General features: G+C 40.7%; 1 long non-coding RNA gene across 1 annotated transcript in view; it reads right to left on the bottom strand.

The window, feature by feature from the left end:
* Positions 1–1865: 1865 nt before the first annotated feature.
* Positions 1866–7064, bottom strand: part of LOC122547891 — an 8868-nt gene continuing 3669 nt past the window's right edge. The window contains exons 2-3 of the long non-coding RNA XR_006311113.1: positions 3142–3223; positions 1866–1974 (exon numbers count right to left, since the gene is read on the bottom strand). This is a non-coding gene — a long non-coding RNA (uncharacterized LOC122547891). The remainder of the gene's footprint in view (positions 1975–3141; positions 3224–7064) is intronic.

Genomic DNA, 7064 nt, shown 5'->3' with positions numbered 1-7064 from the left:
GTCCCATTTGCCAGCACTTAGCCCATCTCTCTATAAACCCTTCCTATTCATATTGTTAAAGTACAGATTTGAGATGGCCCAAGGAATCCTTTGTGAACTCAGACCCATATGCCTCTCTTTGGTAGTCTGGAATGAAAACCTCTTACAAACAGTTTAGTTTAATTTTAGCCTTCCCCTTTATTTACCAATAGCATCACTGTTACAACGTAACATTGACACCTAAGGACCGGGCGAGCTAAGGTTCTAAAACCTTAGAAGATTAGGATACCAGCTCTTCCTTTAAGAGCCCTCACAGGCTACTCCAATCTTCTGTCTCAAACAGGCTTCCTTTTTACAAAATTTCACAAAAAGCACTGCATGTTCTTAATTAGACAGACCGTGGAAAGGCAATAATTTGTAAGGAAGAGAAGTTAATTAACAGGTCTGTGTGCACTTAACTGATCACTCCTGTAGGCCCTTAGCCATCCATCAGGTGGGAAAAATAGACCCAGCCAAGTCAGGCGCCTGTTGGTGAGGTAAGTCACTATCATAAAGAGGTACCAATCTAAACAAAGTGGGAGAGGTCATAAGGGAACCTTGCACAACTTGCATGTCAGATATCATTGTTTTACAAAATGGCATCTTAGTGAGGAGGGCAAGCTTTGACCACAAAATGTCTTCATGACAGATTGTGTCAGAATCTCTTCAATGTTAGGTTTAGAATAATTTTTAAGCGAGGAGCAGACTCCTGCTTTTTATCTTAAACACAGAATCACTCTGTACCTGAGGCTGAAAGGTTAAATTTTAAATGATTCATTAACCTTGAATTAATGTGCTTTCTTTGCAGGGTTGTGATTCAAATTCAAAGAAGACATAAGATCTGACGAGTTGGAATTGACAGAGGGGCAGTCGTGGTGTGTAGGAACACCAAGTAAATTAAAGCTTCATCAATATTACATTATAGAGTTTGTATTTCATAATCAGCGATGGCTACTCAAAATCATCATAAAATCCCAAAATGCAAATAAATTCAAAACATTCATCTCACACACACATGGGTAATAAGAATCCATTATAATTGATAGGACCTGACCGTTTATTACAAGGCTTTTGATACGTTTCTGAGATGATACAAAGTTTCCGAGATCACAATCAAACACTGTCATTAATTTCACAAGTTAACAACTGTGAATGTTATCACTCTGTCCTTTTTACACAGATTCTTTGATTTTAAGGCAAATGTTCTTAATTGCTTTAGAGCATCCTGTTATCACGGATGTTCTTTATCTTCTGCATATCTGAGGTCCCCCCTTTTGTGGCCTTATACCCCCATGCTTGCCCTGTTTATAAAATCATGAGGCGCATGACAAAGTGGTGGAGCCTGGTACAATTACAACATTTAAAAGGCATCTGGGTGGGTACAATGAGAAAGCCTTAAAACTGGTCCTTAAATACTTAGTCGAAATGTAATGTTGAATTATAGAACACAAAAAAATAAACAGGGCAAGCAGGGGGGTATAAGGCCACAAAAGGGGGGACCTCAGATATGCAGAAGATAAAGAACATCCGTGATAACAGGATGCTCTAAAGCAATTAAGAACATTTGCCTTAAAATCAAAGAATCTGTGTAAAAAGGACAGAGTGATAACATTCACAGTTGTTAACTTGTGAAATTAATGACAGTGTTTGATTGTGATCTCGGAAACTTTGTATCATCTCAGAAACGTATCAAAAGCCTTGTAATAAACGGTCAGGTCCTATCAATTATAATGGATTCTTATTACCCATGTGTGTGTGAGATGAATGTTTTGAATTTATTTGCATTTTGGGATTTTATGATGATTTTGAGTAGCCATCGCTGATTATGAAATACAAACTCTATAATGTAATATTGATGAAGCTTTAATTTACTTGGTGTTCCTACACACCACGACTGCCCCTCTGTCAATTCCAACTCGTCAGATCTTATGTCTTCTTTGAATTTGAATCACAACCCTGCAAAGAAAGCACATTAATTCAAGGTTAATGAATCATTTAAAATTTAACCTTTCAGCCTCAGGTACAGAGTGATTCTGTGTTTAAGATAAAAAGCAGGAGTCTGCTCCTCGCTTAAAAATTATTCTAAACCTAACATTGAAGAGATTCTGACACAATCTGTCATGAAGACATTTTGTGGTCAAAGCTTGCCCTCCTCACTAAGATGCCATTTTGTAAAACAATGATATCTGACATGCAAGTTGTGCAAGGTTCCCTTATGACCTCTCCCACTTTGTTTAGATTGGTACCTCTTTATGATCGTGACTTACCTCACCAACAGGCGCCTGACTTGGCTGGGTCTATTTTTCCCACCTGATGGATGGCTAAGGGCCTACAGGAGTGATCAGTTAAGTGCACACAGACCTGTTAATTAACTTCTCTTCATTACAAATTATTGCCTTTCCACTGTCTGTCTAATTAAGAATATGCAGTGTTTTTTGTAAAACTTTGTAAAAAGGAAGCCTGTTTGAGACAGAAGCCTTCGGGGGCTCTTAAAGAAAGAGCTGGTATCCTACTTTTCTAAGGTTTTAGAACCTCAGCTAGCCTGGCTTATAGGTGTCAATGTTACGTTGTAGCAGTGATACGATTGGTAAATAAAGGGGAAGGCTAAAATTACATTAAACTGTTTGTAAGAGGTTTTTATTCCAGATACCAAAGAGTATGATCTCCAGGACTAACCAAGAGAGGCTTATAGGTCTGAGTCCACAAGGGATTCCCTGGGCCATCTCAAATCTGTACTTTAACAATATGAATAGGAAGGGTTTAGAGAGAGGTGGGCTAAGTGCTGGCAAATGGGACCAGATTAGGTTAGGATATCTGGTCGGCATGGACAAGTTGGACCGAAGGGTCTGTTTCCACGCTATACGTCTCTATGACTCGACGACTCTTCGGTAACTCTTGCCCTGTCAGTGAGCACAGTTTCCTTCCATCTCTGTACTTAACCCCTCCTTCATGGATGGTTTTTGAAACGTTGCAACAATGTGGCCTATTAGCCTATCTTCATTGTAACTTTGAAAATGCCCTTAATAACTGCAGATTTTAATGCTGCTCCTGAATGTCTATTTTGGATGAGGATTCAGCTTATCTATCTTCAACACAGGTGTGTAAACGTCCATACCTACATACCTTCCATTTGTTAGAGGCAGCTGGTCACTCTTTGCTTTGAACTGAGGAAGTATTACAGTGTCTTAGTCCCTCAGATGTTTTTCTGGAGGAAGACAGAGAGACACCACCTATAAATCAACACGAGGCTCGTCTGGCAATATTGAACTGATCATTGTCACATTCATTGCCCCTTCATTAGGATGTGTTTTGTCTTTTTCTTTAAAGCCAACAACTTAACCAGAATCACGGATCTGATTCCATTGTTGCCTTGAGCTGCTCCTTGTCTGGGGATTGTGTTTGTTTTTCATGTGATTCGATACCAATTGATTTGGAGATGCTGGTGTTGGACTGGGGTGCCCAATGTTAAACATCACACATCAGGAGCTTCTAAAAAAACCGTTGGACTATAACCTGATGTTGTGTGATTTTTAACTTGATAACAATTGAGTGAGATCCAGAAACTGAGCAACAACTGACCAGCACCATGAATGGGAGTGCTCAACCACCAGGATGCTTACACAGTTCAATATCCAACTCCCCAACTACCTATTGGAAAGAGGAAACCGGCGCTATTTCTAATGTTTTTACAAAACCCCAGTTGTATGTTCTTTTACGACAGTATCACATTCCTACAGTTGGTCCACACAACCTCAAGGAAGAGGTTGCCTCAAATACTTGTAAAATCATATTTTATGTTATATTCTTCCTCTGCTCCTACAGACAGTAACAGTATCCAATAAAAAGGAGACAGGAATTCCTCGATGTCAGATACAAAGGCCAGTGCTCGCCACATTAAAAAGAAAATAAGCAATCTGACAGAACTCGGCTCTTCTCACAGACTCTGAGTGGCTCTTAAAAGAGCCTTTGAGTTGTCAGATTCAAGAACGGTCTTCACTTTTTAGCGGCTCTAGTAGGTACATCCACATACTGAATCAGAAATGTTTCTTGCGCACACTTAAATTCTTCTCCATCTAAAGCCTTAACACTATGGCAGTCCCAGTCTATGTTTGGAAAGTTAAAAACCCCTACCATATCCACCCTATTATTCTTACAGATAGCTGAGGTCTCCTTACAAGTTTGTTTCTCAATTTCCCTCTGACTATTAGGGGGTCTTTTATACAATTCCAATAAGGTGATCAACCCTTTCTTATTTCTCAGTTCCACCCAAATAGCTTCCCCGGATGTATTTCCGGGAATATCCTCCCTAAGTACAGCTGTAATGTTATCCCTTATCAAAAATGCCACTCCCCCTCCTCTCTCGCCTCCCTTTATGTCCTTCTTGTAGCATTTGTATCCTGGAACATTAAACTGCCAGTCCTGTCCATTCCTGAGAAACGTTTCTGTAGTTTCCTGTGGTGATGTCATTCCTGTTCTTTTTCTCATGGGGTGGTAAATGGAATCCAAGTCAATGTGTTTGTTAGTGGAGTTCCGGTTGGAATGCCATGATTCTAGGAATTCTCATTCATATCTGTGTTTGGCTTGTCCTAGGATGGATGTGTTGTCGCAGTCAAAGTGGTGTCCTTCCTCAACTGTACGTAAGGATACTAGTGAGAGTGAGTCATGTAATTTTGTGGCTAGTTGATGTACATGTATCCTGGTGGCTAGTTTTCTGCTTGTTTGTCCAGTGTGGTGGACTCATATCCACAAGTCTCTATAATTGAGATGCATGGTTAAGGTTGATGCTCAGAATCTTTTTCCAGGAATTGAAATGTTTAAAGCTAAGAGGCATGCATATAAGGTGAGAGGGGGAAAGTTCAAAGGAGACATACGGGGCAGTTTCTTTTAAACATAGAGAGTGGTAGGAGTGGAACGCACTGCCAGGGGTGGAGATGGAGGCAGATACTAAATGGGTATTGAAAGGACTTTTAGCTAAGTAAATTAATATGCAAGAAATGGATGGTAGGCAGAAGGGAATAATTTCATTTGGCGGCATGTTCCGCACAACATCGTGGGCTGAAGGACCCGTTTGTTTGCTGTACCGTTCCATGTTCAGATTTAATGCAGTGTATATTTCGGATGAGGATTCATTCAAATTGATTGAAACTGGGTAGAATGCATTTAGAATATAGACTGAATAGATAGAAACTTCCATTTCATCGGTGGTGTTTGACTTTGAACATATTTGGAAATGGTGCTCAATGTATCCACTCTGTGACTGTGGAAAGGATGTTCTTCGCTCTGACAGCAGTAACATACCTGCTGTTTGTTCAAAGCAGCTGGTCACACTTGGCTCTGTACTGAGGGAATATTACATTGTCTTGGTCCTTTGAGTACTTGCCTTGAGGAAGGCAAAGGACATACCTCCTGTAAATCAACATCAGCTGTGATTGGCAACATCAATGTAACATTCAGTTAATGATCATTATGATTTTTATTTAAAGCCAGCAAATTAAACAAAACCATGGGTCTGATTCCACTCCTGCCCTGATCTGCTCTTTGTCCATTTTTTCTTAAAATTCTAAGACTAATTGAGTGAGATCCAGAAACTAAATAACATCCATAAATGGGACTACCTGATGCAAGTGGATATGTGAGTTCAGTTATTGTTCTATACCTGCCAGTTCCAGCTTGGTGAATGTGAGAGTGTAGTTATCAAACTGTAACATTCATTACATGGTCAATATGTTTACATATTCACACTGCAAAGACTGGCAGGGTCCAATTGATAAGTATCGAATCATAAAAATAATACAGCACAGAGGGGGCTATTCAGCCCATCTTGTCCATGCCAACCCAAAGACATCCAGATGCCCTTTCTCATCCCACCTTCCTGTCACAATCAATAGCATTGCAGTTTACAGAACTCAATGTGCAGGTCCATGGATTTTTGTTTAAATACTAAACACCAAATCAAAATTAAAAATCACACAACACCAGGTTATAGTCCAACAGGTTTACTTGGAAGCACTAGTGTTCGGAGCACTCCACAGGTGCTTGTGGAGTGTAAGACACAGAATTTATAGCAAAAGTTTCCAGTGTGATGTAACTGAAATTATATATTGAAAAAGACCCGAATTGTTTGTTAAGTCTCGCTTTAAGAATCATGACCACCAGATCAGGCAGCGAATTCCAGATACCCAGATACCAGCACTGCTGCCTCACAGCGCCGGAGACCCGGGTTCAATTCCCGCCTCAGGCAACTGACTGTCTGGAGTTTGCACATTCTCCCCGTGTCTGCGTGGGTTTCCTCCGGGTGCTCCGGTTTCCTCCCACAATCCAAAGATGTGCAGGTCAGGTGAATTGGCCATGCTAAATTGCCCGTAGTGTTAGGTAAGGGGTAAATGTAAGGGTATGGGTGGGTTGCGCTTCGGCGGGTCGGTGTGGACTTGTTGGGCCGAAGGGCCTGTTTCCACACTGTAATGTAATCTAATCTAATACCCACCACTCTGCAGAAAGCACATTTTTCCTCTCATATCATCTAATTCTACAGCCGCTTGGTTTGAATCAATGATCCCTGGTGTTTGAACTCTCTGCCAGAGGAAACAGGTTCCTCTCATTTCTCCCTCTCACTATTTCGTGAAAAATCACACAACATCAGATTATAGTTCAACAGGTTTATTTGGAAGCACTAGCTTCCAGCGTCCTGCTCCTTCATTAGTAGCTCACTATTTAGTATTCCGTTATCATGGCACCTCTGTTCCAAGAAATGTAACCCCAACCTCTTCAATCTGTCCCGATAGCTACAATTCACCAGCCCTCGCAACATTCCAGTAAATCTCTGCACTATCTCCAGAGCAATGACGTCCTTCCTGTGATGTGGGGACCCGACTGCACACAATACTCCAGTTGTAGCCACCAGTGCCTTATACAGTTTCATTATTATATCCCTACTTTTGTATTCCATCCCTCTTCCCATGAAGAAGAGCATTCCATGTGCCTTCTTTACAACCCGATCTATCTTGCACACCAAGATCTCTCACTATATTCCCATTTACTGTTTGACT

This window comes from Chiloscyllium plagiosum, unplaced genomic scaffold (assembly GCF_004010195.1).
Source record: "Chiloscyllium plagiosum isolate BGI_BamShark_2017 unplaced genomic scaffold, ASM401019v2 scaf_11504, whole genome shotgun sequence".
NCBI lineage: Eukaryota > Metazoa > Chordata > Chondrichthyes > Orectolobiformes > Hemiscylliidae > Chiloscyllium > Chiloscyllium plagiosum.
Note: the sequence above shows the minus strand (reverse complement) of the source record. Positions and strands in the feature narration are given on the sequence as shown.